The sequence below is a fragment of the Pongo pygmaeus genome, chromosome 7, assembly GCF_028885625.2.
Source record: "Pongo pygmaeus isolate AG05252 chromosome 7, NHGRI_mPonPyg2-v2.0_pri, whole genome shotgun sequence".
Classification (NCBI taxonomy): Eukaryota; Metazoa; Chordata; class Mammalia; order Primates; family Hominidae; genus Pongo; species Pongo pygmaeus.
The window spans coordinates 113741467-113761995 of record NC_072380.2 but is presented as its reverse complement, the minus strand read 5'-3'; the positions used below and the strand labels follow the sequence as shown (position 1 = coordinate 113761995).

Here is a 20529-nt window from a genome sequence, read left to right as displayed (position 1 = left end):
AGAAGCACTAACACTGTCCACTACAATGGTCATTAAGATTGAAGAGTTAATTTGCCATGGGAATGGCTGAAAGCCAAGACCCATATTCCAGAGGCAGGAAGAACAAGAGGCACTTGTGAAGGAGAAAGGAGGTGGGCAGAGGACCCAAGAATTCAGGTAATGAAGATATTAAACCAGGTGCACTAGTTTTGTAGTAACTTTCGATCCCAACGCAAAAATCAAGACAGCTGACCAACCAGATATAGATGGGGACAAAGGGACACTTTTGAAATGAAGACTGAAAAATCTAGGCCATGTCGTTGTTATACCTGGGCTTAATGTGTGCTGGAAACCTGGCTGATGGAGCCTCAGGACCAAGGTGAAGAAGATGAAGGCTCCTATTTCCATCTGTTGATCTCATTCCATGATGGTCAGCCATGTTGGAACATTCACATTTCCCAGCGTCTGGATTCTGGCTCCTGGGGAGTTGAATAATAAACAGCACTGAGCACTCTGGTGGTGACCATAACCAGAGTCATCTGAAAAAAATCATAAAGTAAAACCACAAAGCTCTGATTTGAAAAACATCATCTAAGACAAGAAATCTGTTTGATGTCTGAACATACTCATCATCTCTGCAGGCCTGGCTAGCCGACTTTCAATCAAACCACAATGTCTAACAAAATGTTTCTCTGTATTTAAGAAAAACAACAACAATAAAAAAGCCTCTTCAAAGACAGAACTATCCAGGAGATCGAAGTTGTGAGAACAAACATTATTTTCACGTATTTCTTTTAAAAGGAGACATACTTCTCAGGATGGTTCCCTAAATAAATAATTATCCAAAGGACACCATCTTCACTAGCCTTCTTTTTTTTTTTTTTGAGACAGAGTCTCACTCTGTTGCCCAGACTGGGGTGCAATGGCACGATCTTGGCTCACTGCAACCTCCACCTCCTGGGTTCAAGCAATTCTCCTGCCTCAGCCTTCTGAGTAGCTGGGATTACAGGTGCCCACCACCACTCCCGGCTAATGTTTTTTGTACTTTTAGTTGAGACAGGGTTTCACCATGTTGGCCAGGCTGGTTTTGAACTCCTGACCTGGTGATCTGCCAGCCTCGGCCTCCCAAAGTGCTAGGATTACAAGGGTGAGCTACTGTGCCGAGCCCACCCTAGCCTTCTGAGTCTGAGACTCAGAGGGGTCCCAAGGAAAATCAGGTAGCTGCTACTTCAAGAAAGGGATGCTGGACTAGCAGGAGTGACAGATGTCCAGACACAGGATTTGTGAGTGTCAGCTGATCATGACCAAGCATAGACCTCCCCTTGGAGACAAACTGAAAGGCCATGTGGATCTAGAAGAGCAAGCAGCCCCACAAATATCTCAAACAGTGACACCATTTACAAAGGGCTGCCTTCTTGGCTTTCCTACCTAGTCAGAAAGACAAAGAAATGCAATACTGCTGGCAGTTACTATTTAAGGATTTAGTTGTCAAGTTGCTAAGGAAGTTGCAGAAACAGATGGACAATACCACTTAGGAGATGAAATCTTCAGAGTTCCTGGGGGTTATGGAGCCCCATTTCCATCCCTCCCTCACGCCATCTGGGCTTTGATGTGGGCTGTGACAAAAATACCACCACTTTACTGCAGAACTGCAGGATTTAAAATATGGCAATTTCACGGAGCTACATTGATAACATTCCTCAGTTGGTGTCTTAGCTGCCATATCTGTCTGACAACCTTGCCTTTCGATTCTTTGTGATACCTGGAAAACAAATATTTATGAAATGAAGAGAAGAAAGTATGAATTAGGAATATGCAATTGACATCAATATACACCAAACTCCGAGCTAGACACTGCCACATGTAATTTAATTTGATCTTCATAGTAATCCTGAAATGCTGATCAGAGAGGTAACTTTAAAAAAACTTAGTCTGTAGTTTGGGAGATAAAGCATACACAGAGAAATGTTAAGTGATGAAAACAACAGGGTGCAATAATAGAAAGGATTCATTCATTCGTTCATTCATTCATTCATTAATCAATAAACAATTACTGAGCACCTGACAGGCACTGTCCTAGGTACTGGACAAACCATGGTAAGGAGCTCACATTCTACTGAGAGAGACAGTCCGTGAACAACATCAACATGGAAAGCAGGTGGTGACAAGCGGGATGGTGGAAAGTGCTCTGGAGAACCCAAGGCTGCCAAGTGTGATGCCCAGTGAACTGCCATGAAGGGAGAGAGGAAGAGATGGGCTGAGCCTGGGCTGCCGAGGAGGATGCCTAAAGGAAGAGAACTCAACCTTGAACTTGAAGGATGAGTAAAATTTAAATGAGAAGAGTGCATTTATCTGTTCACCACGTAGGCAATATTTAGTGAGCACTACTGTCTATTAGAAATTCCAGTAACAATTAGGCTTTGTCCAGTAAGCGATTATTACTTGAATGTCTGACAGAGAGATAGTTGCTCAATAAGTTAACTTAGCTTATTTCGTGTGTGTGTGTGTGTGTGTGTGTGTGTGTGTGTGTGTGTATATGAAATATATAGGCCAGGCTTGGTGGCTCACACTTGTAATCCCAGCACTTTGGAAAGTCGAGGTGGGTGGATCACCTGAGGTCAGGGGTTTGAGACCAGCCTGGCCAACATGGTGAAACCCCATCTCTACTAAAAATACAAAAATTAGCAGGGCATGGTGGCATATGCCTGTAGTCCCAGCTACTCGGGAGGCTGAGGCAGGAGAATTGCTTGAACCCAGGAGGCGGAGGTTGCAGTGAGCCAAGATCATGCCACTGCACTGGGCGACAGAGTGAGACTCTGTCTCAAAAAAAAAAAAAAAGAAAAGAAAAATATGTATCTCATATATACATATAAAATATATATAATCACATACACGTGTACACACACACACACACACACACACACACACAGAGCTTATTATTATCTACCTACCAGGCGAAGTTCCAAGTGCTTTATGTACTTTACTTCATTTCACCCCCAATATACAAATGAAGAAACTGAATTATGGAGAGATTGAGTAACTCTAAGTCACAAAGCAACAGAGCTGGAATTTAAACACAGGTAGTTTGGTTCCAGAGCGGCACTTTTAAGCAGCAGTCTGCAAAGTATGGCCCATGGGCCAACTGCATTGCACTACCTGTTTTTATAAACACAACTTTACTGGAATATAGCTATACCTGTTCATAGTATCTATGGCTGTCTTTGTGCTATAAGGACAGAGAGACCATATGGCCCACAAAGCCTAAAATATTTACTATCTGGCTCTTTACAGGAAAAGCCGGCCTTTAACCATCACACCACACTGCTTCCATGGATGGGGTGGAGACGGTGATAAAGTCCAGACCCTGCCCTCGAGAACATCACAGCCTAGTAAAAATAAGAAGCCATTTCAGTGCATCCTGCTCTCACTATGTAACATAAAAATAACAATTAACAAAACAGCAATAATGACAATAACAGTAATCATAGCAAGCATTAGTTGAAGGCTTACTGCATGCCAGCTGCAGTCCTTGTTCTTTACACTTAGTAAGTCACTGAATTCTCCCAACGACCCCATGAAATCTGTCCTATTACTGTCCTCACTTTATACAGCGGGAAACTGAATCACAGTGTTTAACAGTGTTATCCATCACCCCCCGGGAGCACACAGACTAGATCAGGCATTCTGGGAGGAAGGTGGAATTCAGGGAGACAGAAAAGGCAGACACCAACTTAGGACAGTGGAGGCTTCACTGTCCATAAAAATTGATTTGGACTTTTTTCCTTGATCAATTATAATTAGAAATATAGAAGATACATTTTACTGAGGGGCCTGATTATTAGAAGAAATCTCCTCTGGCAAAGTCTTTGGCAGTAAATCTCACCAGGAAGTACCCTACTTCATCGTCAAACCTCGGTTTCTCATAAGGAAATCTAAGGAGAGTCTCAGGAGATAAAGAATGCCAACAGCCCCGAAATCGCTGCTGTTGGCAAAAATTTTGCTTTAGAATAGCACCTGCCATCAATGGGTGCTCAATACACCCACTGAGTTTTATATTTTGTGATTGAGTTAGTTATATATTTTGTAATTTTTATATATTTCATGCACAGTTCCTGAATGGTCTTCTAACTAATCATTTCTGGTATCATGTCAAATGACTGGGCTCCTGTGCCAGTTCACAATGAGGAGGAGTAAAGGAGCTGATCGCTATTCCAGTGCCAGGTGCTGGGCCATGTACTTCAGGTACCCAGCACTTTACCAGGTTTAATACAAATGACAAAATATAGGATTTCTGCTTTCAGCTAGGGACCAGACTTACCTTCCTATCTTAACCAACTGAAAAAATGGACAAACTATATGAAACAATGTTCTTCAGACATTAAAACCTGGCCATTTAGGTGATCACTGAGAAAAGGAAAACAAACAAGGTGAGTCCTATGAGTGCCTTAGCTCAGGACTTGGAGCAAGTTTACAGGCTACAGGGTAAGAAAGGTGGCCCCAGACAGAGCCTGGTGGTCCCCTGAGTTGAAGAAACTCAATTCCTAGTAAAGAGAGAAAAAGGTGACTAAAATTTGTAGGAAAAATAACAGTGTGACATTGTGAGATAACAAGAAATATATATATTTGATCTCTGCCTCCAGTTCCTGACACAGTGCTCCTGAAACCCTTGTAGATGGTGGTGCTAGGAATCTTTTGTTCTAAAATTTGGTCTTTGACCCCAGTTCCTGACAGAGCTCCTGGGACCTTTGCAGTTTCCTAAAGTGATAAGAATGTCTGACATAGAGCTCCTAAATCCCTTCGAATTTCCGGAGTGGTAGAAGCAACTTTTGTTCTGATTAAGCAATTCTTGGTGGGCTCCTGGATAGCCTGAGGATGGAAGCTTGTTGCTAGGGAAACCAACCATGTAAACAGAGGGTTGAAACTTTCAGTTCCATCCCCCAACCTCTGGGGAGGGTGAAGAGGTTGGAGGTTGAGTTGATCACCAATAGCCAATGAGGGAATCAATTATGCCTATGTAATGAAACCTCCGTAAAAACCCACAATGATGGAATTTGGATAGCTTCCAGATTGCTGAACACATGAAGGTGCCTGGAGGGTGGCACTCCCCTTCCTCCATATTTTGTCTCGTGCATCTATTCCATCTGCCATTTGTCTGTATCCTTTGCAATATTCTTTTTTTTTTTTTTTTGAGGAGTCTCACTCTGTTGCCAGGCTGGAGTGCAGTGGCAAAATCTTGGCTCACTGCAACCTCTGCCTCCCAGGTTCAAGCAATTCTCCTGCCTCAGTCTCCTGAGTAGCTGGGACTACAGGCACGCGCCATCATGCCCAGCTAATTTTTGTATTTTTAGTAGAGACTGGGTTTCACCATGTTGGCCCGGATGGTCTTGATCTCTTGACCTCGTGATCCACCTGCCTTGGCCTCTCAAAGTGCTGGGATTACAGGCATGAGCCACCATGCCTGGCCTTGTAATATTCTTTATAATAAATGTGTAAATGTAAGTGAAGTGTTTCTCTGAATTCTGTTGAGCCACTGTGGTAAATTAATTGAACCCAAAGAGGGGGTCATGGGAACCCTGATCTATAGCCAGTCAGTTGGAAGCACAGGTCACAACCTGGGGCTTGCTACTGGCATCTGAGGTGGGGGCAGGGACCAGCAGTCTTATGGGACTAAGCTCTTCACCTGTGGGATTTGATACTATCTCCAGGCACATAGAGTCAGAATTGAATTGAATTATTGGACACTTAGTTGATGTCTACTGGATAATTGCTTGATGTATGGGGAGAAATCCCCATATATCTAATGTCAGAAATACTGTGTTGAGTGACTGTGCAAGAGAGTAGAAAGAAAAAAAGGGTTTTCCCTCAAAACAAGGAGTAAGAGAGAGAGAGAACAGGCCGGAGTTCTTCAGAGGGATCCCCTTGTATGTATGGTTGTGCTGTACTGATCTCCATATGCAGATAAGGAGACCACTGAGAATGGGGAAAGAATCACTGAAAAGATGTAGGTGGAACAATTCCAACAGCTCACAGAGACTAGAATAGTTTATATGCACTAGTCTGAGTGGAAAAACCTCCAGATACGTAGAGCATTGTACCTGTAAGAAGGGTATTGCTTCATAGTGGGACCAAATAAATCAAGAAGTCCTAAAGATTGTTCTGAACTCCCCTTCCTTACAAAGCTTAAAAGCAAGACTTGAAAGGTTCAAACTGTTTCCAAATAACTGAATCTCAGAACACAGCCCAGCAATATTTAAATAATAGTTTAAAAATACTGAGCATTTAACAATGTAAAATTCTCATTGTCCAGCATCCAGTCAAAAATTATCAGGCATGAAAAAGAAGCAGGAAAATACAACCCATACACAGAAGAAATAAACAATCAAATGAAACAGACATAGAATTAAATTAGCATACATGGATGTTAAATGAGATATTATAAATATACTTCATATGTTCAAAAAGTTAGAGGAAAATCTGAACATCATAAGGAGAGAAATTAAACACATATAAAGGACATAAATGGAACTTCTTATAGATGAAGAATACATTATCAGAAAAGAAAAAACACCAGCTTGGACTAATAGCAGATTAGACACTGGAGAAGTAAATACTAGTGTCTTTAAAGACAAAACAATAGAAATTATACAAAATGAAATGCAGAGAGAAATACGATTTTAAAAAGTATATAAGAGCTGCACACGGTGGCTGAGGCCTATAATCTCAGCACTTTGGGAGGCCAAGGCAGGCAGATCACTTGAGCTCAGGAGTTGGAAACCAGCCTGGGCAACATAGCAAAACCTCATCTCTTCAAAAAATAAAAAACAAAAATTAGCTGGGTGTGGTGATGTGCGCCTGTAGTCCCAGCTGCTCAGGAGGCTGAGGCAGGTGGATTGATTGAGTCCGGGAGGTCAAGGCTGCAGTAAGCTCTGACTGGGCCAATGTGCTGTAGCCTGGGTGACAGAACAAGACCCTGTCTCAAAAAACAAACAAGCAAAAATAATAAGAACTGAGTATCAGTGACCTGTAAGACAATATAAAATGACCTTGTAACTACAATTACATTTACATGTCATTACTTGTAATAGCAATTACATTTACATGTAATAAAAACATATACTTGGAATGCCATATGAAGAGCAGAGAGAGGTATTAAATTCCTTGGTTAAATTTTATAAAATATGTATAAGACATACACTAAAAACCAAAAAGCATTGCTGAGGGAAATTAAAGAAAGAGAGATATGTCCTATTCATGGGTCAGAAAACTCAATATTGATATCTGTCCGTTCTCCCCAAATTGATATATAGGTTCAATATAGTTCCAATCAAAACCCCAGGCTTTTTGTAGAAATTGACAAACTAGGTCTAGAATGTATGTGAAAATGCAAAGGACCTAAAACACGTAAAGCAATTTTGAAAAAGAAAGTTAGTGTGGAATGAGTTATATTATTTGATTTCAGTACATGCAATAGAAACATACAGCAATGGAGAGAGTGGTATTTGTGTAAAGACAATCATATAGGTCAATGGAGCAGAGAATCCAGAGATAGTCTCATTCACATGTGGTGAATTGGCTTTTAACAAAAAAAAAAAAAGGCCAAAGTAATTAAAAGGCCAAGGTAATTAAGTAAGGAAAGAATAATCTTTTCAACACGTGGTCCTGGAACAGTTAGTTATCCAAATGATCCATATGTAAGAAAATAAATCTTGACCCTTATCTCAGACCATACAGAAAGACTAACTCTGAATGAACCATAGAGCTAAGGGTAAGACATAACATTATACAACTTTCAGAAGAAAACACAAGAAAATCTCTGTGACTTAGGCTTGGGAAAGATTTCTCAAATCGAACATAAGAAGCCTGAAATACAAAAGAAAAAATTAATAAATTAGACTTCATCAAAATTAATAACTTTAGCTCTTCAAAAGACACTGTTTAAAAATGGAAAGAGGCCAAGCAAGGTGGCTGATGCCTGTAATCCCAACACCTTGGGAGGCCAAGGAAGGAGGATCACTTGAGGCCAGGAGTTTGAGACCAGCCTGGGTAACATAACAAGACCCCATCTCTACAAAAAGGAGACAAAAGAATAGAAAAAAGACAAAACAACAGAAATTATGCAAAATGAAATGCAGAGAGAAATTTAATTTTAAAAAGTATTTTTTAAAACTTTTTAAAAAAAGTTTGCCAGATACGGCAGCTCATACCTGTAAGCCTAGCTACTTGGGAGGCTGAGGCTGGAGGATCTTTTTCTCTTTCTTTCTTTCTTTCTTTCTTCCTTTCTTTTTCTTTCTTTCCTTCTTTCTTTCTCTCTCTCTCTTTCCTTCCTTCCTTCTTTCCTGTCTTCCTTTCTTTCTTTTCTTTCTTTCTTTCATTTTTTTTTAGGAGCTTTCTGGTGAATAATGGAAAACCTGCTAGACAAATTCTAAAAGAGCTGTAACACTACATGGAGATTTTTCAATACATATATTGAAAAACTTTTTGTAGATTTGCGATAATTTGAAAAAATTCAAAGATGAACTGTGCAGCCTAGAAATATCAAAATTAAGAAAAAGTTAGGTATGTCATGAATGCATAAAATTTATGTAGATACTAGTTTATTTTATCACTGACTACCATAAAATATACACAAATCTTTCATATAAAGTTAAAAGTTAACAAAACTTACACACACACAAACACGGACTGTGCATGGCACCATTCGCAGTCAAAAGAAATGGAAACAAACATAAAGATGCGGTATTAAATCAGAACTGCATAAAATTAACCTGTACATCCTGTGGTACTGTAATAACTTCATAGACACCTCCTGTTGTTATTGTGGTGAAGCTTACATTTTAAGAATATCCACTTAACATGCCATGTAAGCTATTCATCTCCATGTGGGCAGTTCATCTCTCCAGTAAGCTGCACATCCAAATAAAAGGTGATCTTTGTTGGTTCTCAGGTATTTTTCATTGTGTTTATTGTAATACTGTAATCCTTGAATAACACCATGGGACCAGTAGGAAGTGCCACCAGTGATGCTGGAAGTGTTCCCAAGAAGCAAGAAAAGTCATGTCAGTACAGGAAAAGACTGAGTTTCTTGATGTGCCATAGATTGAGGCTTGTAGCTGCAGTTGCCGTTTTAGATAGAGGATTTATCTTGTAAACAGACAATAGAAACTTAGGGTATCGATAAATACGGTACAGTACTGTAAATGTATTTTATCTTCTTTATGATTTTCCTAATAACACTTTCTTTTCTCTAGCTAGCTTTATTGTAAGAATACAGTATATAATATGTATAACATACAAAATATGTGTAAATCGATTGTTTATGTTAGCGGTAAGGCTTCCAGTTAACAGTAGGCTATTAGTTAAGTTTTGGGGGTGTCAAAAATTATATGTGGATTTTCAACTGCAGGAGTGGGGGGGTGTTGGTGCCCCTAACCCATTGTTCAAGGATCAATCACATATAATAAACCTTTACCACTCGAAAATATTAAGAAAATAAACCAATCAATTTAGGTTAAAAATTGGCGAACTATTTGAACAGACACTACACCAAAGAAGATATGACTTGCCACTACCTACATTAAAAAGTGTTATCAGAAAAACATGAAAATTAAAACTACAATAAATTACCATTGTACAGTCACTAGAATAGCTACAACTTTAGAAGACACATAATATCAAATGTTGGCGAGGAGCGGGAGAACTGGCACTCTCAGGCGGTTCTGGTAAGAATGTAAAATGGTGTAGCCATTTTGAAAAACAGATCGGTAGTTTTTTAAATAAAGGCTGCCATATGCCCCGCACTTTGACTCCCAGGTATTTATCCAAAAGAAATGAAAATATTCATCTGCCCAAAGACTTATGCACCAATACTCATAGTAGCTTTATTTATAGTAGGTAAAAACTGACACCAACCTAAATGTCCACCAATGGATGAACAGAAAAACATATATTGTATGATATTCATAAAATAGAAAACTACTCAGCAAAAAAGAAAGGAACTCTTAATAATAGCAACAACATAGGTGAATTTCAAAAGCATCATGAGAAGTTAAAAAAAAGATTGGCATAAAGATTATAACAGCATGGTTCCGTGTGTATGAAAGTCTAGAAACGGCAAGATGATGGTAATGGAAAGCAGACCATTGGTTGCTAGAGGCCAGGAGTGGGAGAAGGGGATTAACTGCAAGGGACATAAGGACATTTTTGAGGGTGATGTAAAAATTTAATATCTTTACTGTGGTGGTAGTTACACAACAACATAATTTTAAAAAATCACTTAATTGGGAACACTTAAAATTGGTGAATATTTACTGTATGTAAATTATACCTAAATAAAGCTGACTCTACCCCAAAATGAAGCATGTGTCATCCCCAGTTCACAGATGAGGACACTGAGGCTTATAGAAGATTGAGAACATGCTTACATCACAGAACCAGCAGGTACTGACTCCAAGATTCAAACCCAGGTGACTAAGTCCACAGCTCATCTTCCTTCTTCCACATCTGGCTTCCTCCCTTGCTTATTCATTCCACAAAAAAGTATTAAAGGCTCATATTAAAAGAACTAGCAGAATAAGTCATGTATTATGAAGGTCCCTTGGCCAAGAATCTATGGTTTTCTCCACTTAGTTCTTATCTTGAAGCTCCTCCTTCATCAGGCCCTTCTCTCAGACTATTGCCCCACCTAGGGCATGAAGGTGCATCTCTGAGATATGCAAGGCTCTCCAAGGCCTGCCCTCAGCCTGGAAAGCCTGAGCCCCCTGCCTTTCCCTGCGCACCCTGCCTCATCCTCCCCCTTCCTTCCTCAAATCTGGGTCTTTTGCTTCCCTTATCTCTAGACTCAAATTCACCCCATTCCCATCCTCAGCACTTGGAGTTGATATTTACCAGCTCTCCATTATTTTGTTCTTTGACTCCCTTTGGCCTTTGTCACCTACAGCCTATGGACTCCCTAACTAGAACTTGAGCTCTATGGAATGCTACTCATTGAGGTAGTGTGTTCCCACAAAGCACCAGACAGCATCTGTTACACACCTGGCACTTCCAAGCAGGCTCTTGAATCTTCTCAGCCCCACTTAGTTCAACTGAGCAAACCCTCACTAAGCCCCCTGCTCTGGCTCATGTCATGCCTGGTGTTACAAATACACACATGAGCAAGACAAGGTCTTGGTCTTCAGGGGCCTGCAACACAGCAAGGGAGAAAAGCCTGTGAACAAGTAACTACCCACCAGGGCAGTGGACACAGAGAGAGAAATATGAGCAGGTCCAGCCATCACAGAAGGCAGGCGCTTGCTCTCCTTGGGGTAGGCAGGGGCATGACGGGAGCCAGTGTGGACAGCAGGGGAGTCTTCTCGGGGCAGGTGACCCCTGTGCTGGGTTTAAAGAATGGAGAGGTGATGTAAAAAGCCCCAGAAACGCCGTGTGCAGAGCCACTGACACATGAAGGGGCACAACGTGTCTGGGAAGCAGAGTTCGGTGTCGTTGTGTATGGAGGGTAAAGGGGGAGGGCAGGACCTGAGGTCTAGGAGGTGGCAGGGCCAGGAAAGAAAGGGCTGTTGTTACAAGAATCAGAGACTAAGCCAGCCAAGAGCCAGATGTGGTGTTAACAGAGGCCAACTTTGACCCAAGTACAGAAAGTAAAGTGATGGAAATAGTACGTACTTGGCTTCCAGTATGCGTTAGTGTTGGACACTCTTCTAATCATCTTACAGGTATCACACCAGTTGGTCCTCACAACCCAATCAGGTAGTAAGTACCATTGCTATCCCCATGTTACAGATGAGGAAATTGAGGCCTAGAGAGGGTGAGTAATTTGCCTACGGTCAATATGTTTTCAGGAAGTTTGACTCAAGAGTCCAACTTTAATCAATTTGCTTCTCTTATCCCAGAAATACCAGAAGGATTTCAGTTTTTAAAAGGCCTCCAAATAACACTAGGCCAGTCATAAGGAATGAATACAGTGTAGGTAAAAATCTAAAATAAAGGAGATAAAGCACACTCAAATTATTTTGAGATGAATGCTCAAAATTACCAAGGAAGGGTATTCCTCCTGGAAAAACAGCTAGAGGTTTGTACACCTCTTAGTCTGTAGAATAGCAGGGCTATTGTCTGGATAAGGTTATGACTTATAAACACGATAAGGTGGAAGTCTATTGATGCTACTGTAAGGTGGTGCTGTTTAGGTTACATCCCCTGAGTGGCGTTTCAAGCATGTTTGGTGGAACTTGGCATCTTCCGTGGAATAACTACCTTTTCTTCTGAAAAAGGAACCAGCAATCTTCCCCTTAGCTATTCCCAGATTTTCTAGGACTCAGGGGGGATCCCTGTGACTCCCAGCAGCATAAACCATAGGCTCAGAACACACAATTTCTTTAGGCCGCTGGCATCTTGAAGGTCCTAACTAACATCCTGTTGCTCACAGGACAAAGTCTAAATTCCTTAGTTTGGCATTTGAGGTCACCCACAACTACCTTTCTCATTTATCTATCACCACTGCCCCCTACACACATCTGTTCCAACCCAAATGACCCACCATCCCTCAGACTTGACTTGTGGATTCCTAAGACTGGGTCTTCACTCTCAGAGTCGCTTTGGCCTGGCTGCACCCGCCTTGCCTCACTCCCTGCTGTCCCATCAAACAAAATCCAACCCATCCCTCCACGGCTCAACTCAAGCACAGCCTGGTCAGCCCCATGAGAAGCACCCTCTCTAGGGTGTCTGGTGTCTCTTTGTGTCTTTCTCACTGCTCTTCCCATCCTCACCCCATCTTCCCAGAGGGGCAGGACCAGGTCACATACAAGCCTGGATTCTCCCCAGGAACCATGACTAAGCCTGATAGAGACCAGGTTCTCATTAAATATTTGCTAAATGACCACAGAAATCACTTCTTATATTCACTGCCTCCAATTCCTAAAAATCTCAGACACCAGCAATCTCAGATAAGAATGTGTCCTATCTTGAAACGAGTCACCAATAAAAAGAATATTTATACATTTTCTCTATGGCTTGGTCTAGAACATAATAATTCACTGATGAGAAATTCTTGATGTTTGATTTAGTTCCTCAAGCCATAGTGTAAGCCAGTTTTCTTTGTTTTCACCTCTGTACTTTGGAGAACAGCTGGTGCCCATATTTGGCATAACGGTCCTTGGTAGAGTTCTCTGAGAACTCTCTTAAGCATGACTGGCTGTCACTCAGGGCAGCATGTTTATCACAGGATATCATGGTACCTTCTGCATAGAACTCCATAAAGGGGAGCCCCTATGGTGTAAGTAGCCCGCACATCTTTTAGTCATATGCCCACCTAATCAAGACCTGCTCTTCACTTGAAGATTTTATTAAATCAACTTTCTCCTCTCCAGGTTAAATAACCTCACCTCCCCCAGGGATTATCTCTGGACTTCTCTAATATTTTCAAGTTGAAATAGACTACATTATTTTTGTAAGGGTCAAAGAGAAGCTTCCAAATATATTAAATCTTGCATGTGTACATGTGTAGAGTGTGTGTGAGAGAGACACACAGACAGACACAGAGTATGAAGCTTTCATTCTAAAGATTGGGTTACAGTATAAAAATACCAGTCTAAAGCTTAATGAACATAAGGTAAGCATTTGGAAGCCTGCTTAAATACTTGGAATAGCTCTTCTAACAGCTGGGACCTCTTGTCATTTTAGCTCCAGGAACTGATCAAAGACCACCAAACAGCCCTTTATGTGGTCACCTCAGTATGGTTCCAAAGCAGCAGATGTTGGGAGAGAGAGAGAGAGTGGAATCTCCCACTCATTTCACGCTGGGCATTTTTTACTTGTTGGAGTTATTTCAAGATTCTTAGGTTTGACTTCTTTGGCCCTGACCCAGAGATTCTTCACTGCTTGGGTCAATCCTAAAAGAGTGGTTGGATTTGGTTTTGCATTTGTGCTTTAGGTAAATCTCAATCACTGTCTCTGTTTACAAGCACGCACACATATGCACAAACAGACACACACTCACACTCACACACACGATGGTGTACACCCAAACTGTTGACTGTGTCCAGGAAGAGGCTTGCCTGTGGCTCATTTTCTAGGGGAGACACTTTGAAGCATCCCTTCCAGATCTTAGACAAATAAACCCAGTTCTATGTTTCGAGCAGCAGATGGCGCTGTGGACCGCACTCTGCAGGGCGATCTAGTGTGATTTTTGAGGGATTTTACAACCCCCTAACAGGAGGGTGCTCTCCCCCCAGAGCCTGGAGTTAGGGACAGTCGCCATTCTGACACACTCTCCTGCAATCTTACAAACATTATTCATCCACTACAAGCCTGTGAATGGATCATAAAATGTATAAAAACCGCCTCTTAGTCATGTATTCATTTGCTCAGCCACAATTCAGACCGTGCTTCCTCTCTGCCGGCTCAGTTCTGGGTACCGGGATACGGTGGCAAACAACACAGATGGTTCACTGATGCCCCTGCCCATGCAGAACTTTCTAATTGAGTAGTCAGACAACACAAACACACAAATAACTCTGTCATGTAATATCTGTTAGCAGAAAAAAATAAGCAGGCTCTTTAAAACTGGCTGGTTGGGGAAAGCCTTTTTGGGGGAGGTGACATGTCAGCAGAGGCCTAAATGATTCTAAACAGCTGGTTCCAACCTTCGGCGCACATTAGAATCACCTGGGGAACTTTTCTAACCCTGGTGTCCGAGGCCCACCCCAGGAATGCTGACCTAACTGATCAGGGGTGAGTTCCGGGCTCTGGGGGCTTTTAACTGTCCTGGGTGACCTGAATGTGTGGTCAGGGTTGAGAGCTATTCACTCTAAGTATCTAAGCAGGAAATCATGCACTTGTTAGGAAATTACCCTGTAGCTGCATGAAAAGTGCTCGTGCTATTCAGAAGAGCAAAACAGTGCCTGGGACTCTGTTGCTGATTGAAACACAGTCCAGCTGGGCAGCAGGGATCAGCCAGCAAACTAGGAATCACCCTATGCTCTGCCAGTGCTCTAGGCTGGCGAATTGTCTTACTTCTCTGAAGAGTGGAGGGAAACATGGCGACTTCCCTCTCCTAGGCCCACTGGAATTCATTTCCAGGGGCCCCTGGGGAGCAAGGGCCATCCTACTATCCTGCCATGTTAGGAAAGGGAGCAACCCTGTTTTTCTCTCCAGATAAATTCAGGTGACTGGCCCGGAGCTGCTAATCCCACACCACCACCTCTTCTGACCTTGAACCTGAACTTCCTGCCTCTCCCGTTTCTGCTCTGGCATTTATCAAGGATCTTAAAGGAAAGGGAGGTCTTGGATTCTGAAGCTGATGAGGGAGTACAGCCATGATCTCAGAGCCTGATGGATTCCAGCCCTCGGCCTTCAGCTCCCATGCCTTGTTCTGTCAGTCTTTCTCGGGGCACCTGGGTCCCATCTCCCTGGGTGCCAGAGTGAGAGGTGGTGATAGATGCAGCTTGGCTGTCCCCTGAGCATTTCCTTGTTTCTCTTTCAAGCAAGCTGGAGATGGTCTTTCCTCATCTGAAATGCTGACCAGGGCAGCTGGTCACATCGTCTTCCTCAGGCAGTGCTTGCAGGCAGTTTGCTCTCAGACTCGGAAATGCTCAGGGAGGCCAGTCTGAGGATCTAGACCAAGGACAGACATGCTAAGGAGAGAGAACCCTCTCTAGTGAGATCTCCTTGGTGTTTGTCCTGGTACCCAAGGTTACAGTTCTCTCTCTTCCCATTTTTTTTTTTTTTTTTCAGATGGAGTTTCACTCTCGTAGCCCAGGCTGGAGGGCAATGGCGCGATCTTGGCTCACCACAACCTCCACCTCCCGGGTTCAATGGATTCTCCTGCCTCAGCCTTCCGAGTAGCTGGGATTACAAGCATGTGCCACCACACCCAGCTAATTTTTGTATTTTTAGTATAGGCAGGGTTTCTCCATGTTGGTCAGGTTGGTCTCCAACTCCCGACCTCAGGTGATCCTCCCGCCTCAGCCTCCCAAAGTGCTGAGATCATAGGCGTGAGCCACCGTGCCTGGCACTTCCTCTTTACTTTTAATCATGAAAAATCTAAAACACACACAGAGGGAGAATGAATACTAAAGTAAAACCCACACGCTCCATCACCCAACTTCAAAATGTATCAACAGGCTGCCAATCTTACGTCATCTCTCTTCATCACTTTGGGAAATGGGACGAGAGAGTTTCAGACTTGTCAGTTTACCCATAAATACGTCAGAAGAATGTCTTTAACTAATAAGGGCTTTTTTTTTAACCACCATGGCTTTCCCATCTACCATCATATTAGCTTATATTCATATGTCCCGTGTGTCCCAAAGGCCAGTTCCTTTTGTTTTGTTTGTTTTTTTGTTTTGTTTTGTTTGAGATGGAGTTTCACTCTTGTCACCCATGCTGGAGTGCAATGGCATGATCTCGGCTTATTGCAACCTCCGCCTCCTGGGTTTAAGCCATTCTCCTGCCTCAACCTCCCAAGTAGCTGGGATTACAGGCACCTGCCACCACGCCCAGCTAATTTTTGTATTTTTAGTAGAGACAGAGTTTCACCATGTTTGTCAGGCTGGTCTCAAACTCCTGACCTCAGGTGATCCACCCTCCTTGGCCTCCCAAAGTGCTGGGATTATAGGCGTGAGCCACCACACCTGGCCTTCAAAGGACAGTTCTCTTAAGCTGAGGTCAGGTTGGTGCCTGATATAGGCAAATGCCTTACTGATTTTTGATTTAACCCTCCTCAGTTATCTAATCCCTTCTTGCTGGGTGAGGAGCAGGGAGCTTGGTAGGAACATTTGCCTTTGGCCTTGACCTGAGAGGTTTAAGGGGAGGCACTTGGAACCTGGGCTTAGACTCAAATCCCAGATCAGTCCCTTCACAACTTAGTGTGGGAGTTCCGTGAGTTGCTGAATTTCTCTGAGTCTCCACTTCCCAGTCTCTCTTATAAGGAAGACAAACTTACTTGTCATGATGCTTAACATTCATGGAGAGTGGTCTGTGAAAGTACTTGACAAAAGTAAATAAACATTAGTACATTATTATTGTAGTGTGTAATAACGTAAACATTTTTACATTATTTACCTGTTAAAAAAGATATTAGTTGAGTTTTATTCTCTAATATGAGATGTTAAGTCTGAATTATCTGGATAATTCTTAAGAAACCCATTCAAACTGGGAGTGGTAGTGCGTGCCTGTAGCCCCAGCTACTTGGAAGGCTGCAGTGGGAGGATCACTTGGGCCCAGGAGTTCGAGGCTGCGGTGCATTATGATTGTGCTTGTGAATAGCCAGTGCACTCCAGCCTGGGCAACATAGCAAGACCCCATCTCTAAGAAAAGCAAAGAAAGAAATCTACTTGAGGTTTAGTGGCCTTGTCCTTAAAAGAGACCTCCCTAGTTAAACCACTCTTTCAAGTTTAGAAGTTTAAAAAAAGCAAAATTCACTGTTATTAGCTCCCGCAGTCATTAGAAGATGGCCTTCAGCTCCTGGTAACTTTTAACTCATTTCCCTGGAAGCCGTTCACTTACAAAGGCAGGATGAACAAATATCAAACCATGTGTTCACAGGGATTTAGCTGGAGGCCGGATGCAGAATCCTAGTTTATCTCTGGGCAGAAGAGGCTCTGTTGCACTTTATTAGGTCAACCCCTGTGCAATATAAATACCATGAGATGCTATATAGGTAACTTATTCGCGGTGTTTTAGGAGAGTAAATTGGTTTCCTGTTGTTGCTGTAACAAATTACCATAAAAGTTAATGACTTCAAACCACATGCACTTTTAATCTCACAGTTCTGGAAGTCAGAAGTCTGCAGTGAGTCTCATGGGGCTAAAACCAAGGTGTCAGCAGTTCCTTCTGAAGGCTCCAGTGAAGACTCTGTTCTTTGCCTCTTCCAGTTTCTAGAGGCCGCCCAAGTTCCTTGGCTCCTGGCCCCTTCCTCGTCTCACTCAGACCTCTTACTCCCTGCCTCTCATCTCCTGCTACCCACTCTGTTCTCCTGCCTCCCTGTTACATGGGCCCTTGTGACTATATTGGGTATGCCCAATGATCCAGTGTTATCTCTCCATCTCAAAATCCTTCACTTAATCACATCTGCAAAGCCCCTTTTGCTAAATATGGTAATATTCCTAAGTTTAGGGAATGAAGTCTAAGCCTCTGAGTTTTGGGGTAGTTTGTCATGCAACAGTAGCATTCTTCCCTCTGCCTCCACCACCAGCCTGCCTACCACAGGGGAAGAAAGAGCTGTTGGAAATCTAGGCCTCACAAACCACCTCAGAACTGTCTCCTCTTTTTAGATCTTCCTGGGTGTGGACAGTTGACAGTCGCATACACCATGCTCTGGGAAATCCAGGGCTAGTCATTCAACGGAGAGTAGGAATTTGGGGCCTCAGATGAGATAACATTGCCACTCTTTTCTCCCTTGAATATGGAACTTTCTCAAAACTGTGAGCCTCCATTCATAAATAGCTATGTAGTCATCATCAAATGGTATCAGTTTTGGACCTTCCCTGTTTATATGAAGCTGTGCAGACATTATATAAATTTGTCATTCACCTTAAATCTAGGCAGGTTCTGTGAGTGTTTCGATCAGGTCCAGGCTTTAAGAGTCAGGAAACTTTCATTTCCTGTCACTCAGAGCACGGGCTCTGGGAGCCCTCCATAAAAGAAGCTCCACTGCTTTGCTGGAGAGACAACATGGAGAGGCTCTTCTGGGAGAAGAAGAAGGGCTCAGCTGAGCATGGCCTTCCAGCTGTCCCTACCAAGGCACCAGGTGTGTGTGTGGCCTGACCCTCCAGACAGACCAGCTGCCAGCTAATAGCCACTGAATGATCCCTATCTATATCACAGGCTGCAGACAAATCATGCAGCCAAGTCCTCCCTTAATTCCTGATCTATAAAACTGTGAGACAGAAGAAAGTGATTGTAGCGTTAATCCTCTAAATTGGGGGTAGTTTGTTATGTAGCAACAGGCAACCACAACAGAATTTGATGACTGCCATGTGCATTGTGAGCTAGTTATTTTCTACAGGATCTGAGGATAGAAATGTAGGGGGCATCGATCTGCAAATCCCAGTCAGTATCCACATCACATAGTGCTGATTTCAGACCCCTCTCTCTACACGGTGATAAACTAATGAGTTTACTCATCTCTGGAGCAGGGATCATTGAAATGGGAGTCACAGAGTTGTTGGGGTGACAAAAGAAATAAGAAGAGCTTTAAAATGTGAGAAAGCCAACCCAAATGTTTTAGTTAGCAATGGCAGTTACAGTCACAGTATTACAGGAGAAATGAAATGGAGAATAGTCATTCTTCACTTGTTTTAATGTTGTCTCCAAGTATGGATATTGATCATGGGTTTAAAGTCATTTGACTTTTCATCACAACTCATTTTCAATATTTAAGAAGAAAAAATAAAACAAGGGAACACAAAAATGAATTACTTTCTTCTCCCTGAGAGTTTGGGATCGAATGTGTTACTTGCTAATGTATTATGTAATTTGTGGATTATGTAATTTGTGGACAAATTTATTCTCTTCCTGTCCTGAGCTGACCTCCTTCTCTCGCCTGCCTTCTGTGATTCACATGCACTTTTATGTGTGCCCTTTCACTACAGTGTAATAAAAATCTGCTTTGTAGACTATACTTAAGCCTGTGACTACTATTTAAAATCAATTGTCCTTCAGAAAGTTTGGTCAAGCCTAACACAGATAATGATTAAAGACTGGAGTGGAAGAAATCTGCCTCTCCAGGGAAGATGGGTCGGACAATCCAGGCATGAACTTGAGCCCAGAAAACAGCCAGCACATACAAGGCTAGAGAGCTGCCTTTGAAGACATCTCTAGTTTAGTCTGCACATAGTGAGATCTGCAAAAGATTAGAAGCTGGAATTCAAGGGCTGTCAGGAACCAGACCAACACAGCCTCTGGGACCCAAGGCCTTTGATTAGAATATACGGAAGTCTGTTCTCGAGTAACTGAGAAAGAATATACAAATGCACATTTCTTTCTTGTAGAGTAAGACTCTTGGGCCAAATTTTGAATTTTAAACACCAATTTGGAATTTCCATATGTTTTTGGCTTTTGTGAAAGGCTTTGCTCATTGTCGACTAGCCTACTGTAATCAAAACCAGATCAAACGAGTGGATTTGAAAAAAACTACAAGGCAGGCCTGTCTTTGCTTAGCTTCCCTCCAGGACTGCTGTGTTTGAGGAGTTTAGGAAAGTTCAGTGTAGCCTGGAGCAGGAGCTTTTCTGTGCCTGAGGTCTTCACCTTTTCATTTGACAGAGTCCCTGCAAACAGGGGTAACCTGGCTCTTCCAAGATCAGGGCACCATCCTCCAAAGGCCGCATCCCTTGTTTAGAAAGGAAGTGGCAACTCCCTGGATGTTAATACTGAAGCCAAAGATGGGATCTCCAGTCCAGTCCCATGCTCTGGAGAGAAGGGGAAATTGCTGATGCTGTGTTCCCTGACAGTGATCTACGTTTGCTTGAGCTGAGAAAAGAATAGAGGCGTTCCTTTTACCAGCAAAGCGGAAATTTTTCAAGACTGAATTCCCCGACATTCAGAGATTCTACCCTCGAA

The 20529-nt window shown here is 42.5% G+C and overlaps 1 non-coding gene across 1 annotated transcript; it reads right to left on the bottom strand.

The window, feature by feature from the left end:
• Window positions 1–8359: 8359 nt before the first annotated feature.
• On the bottom strand, window positions 8360–8421 carry LOC129043289 (U7 small nuclear RNA). Its single transcript, XR_008504382.1, has one exon. It is a non-coding gene; the product is annotated as a U7 small nuclear RNA (small nuclear RNA).
• Window positions 8422–20529: the final 12108 nt, after the last annotated feature.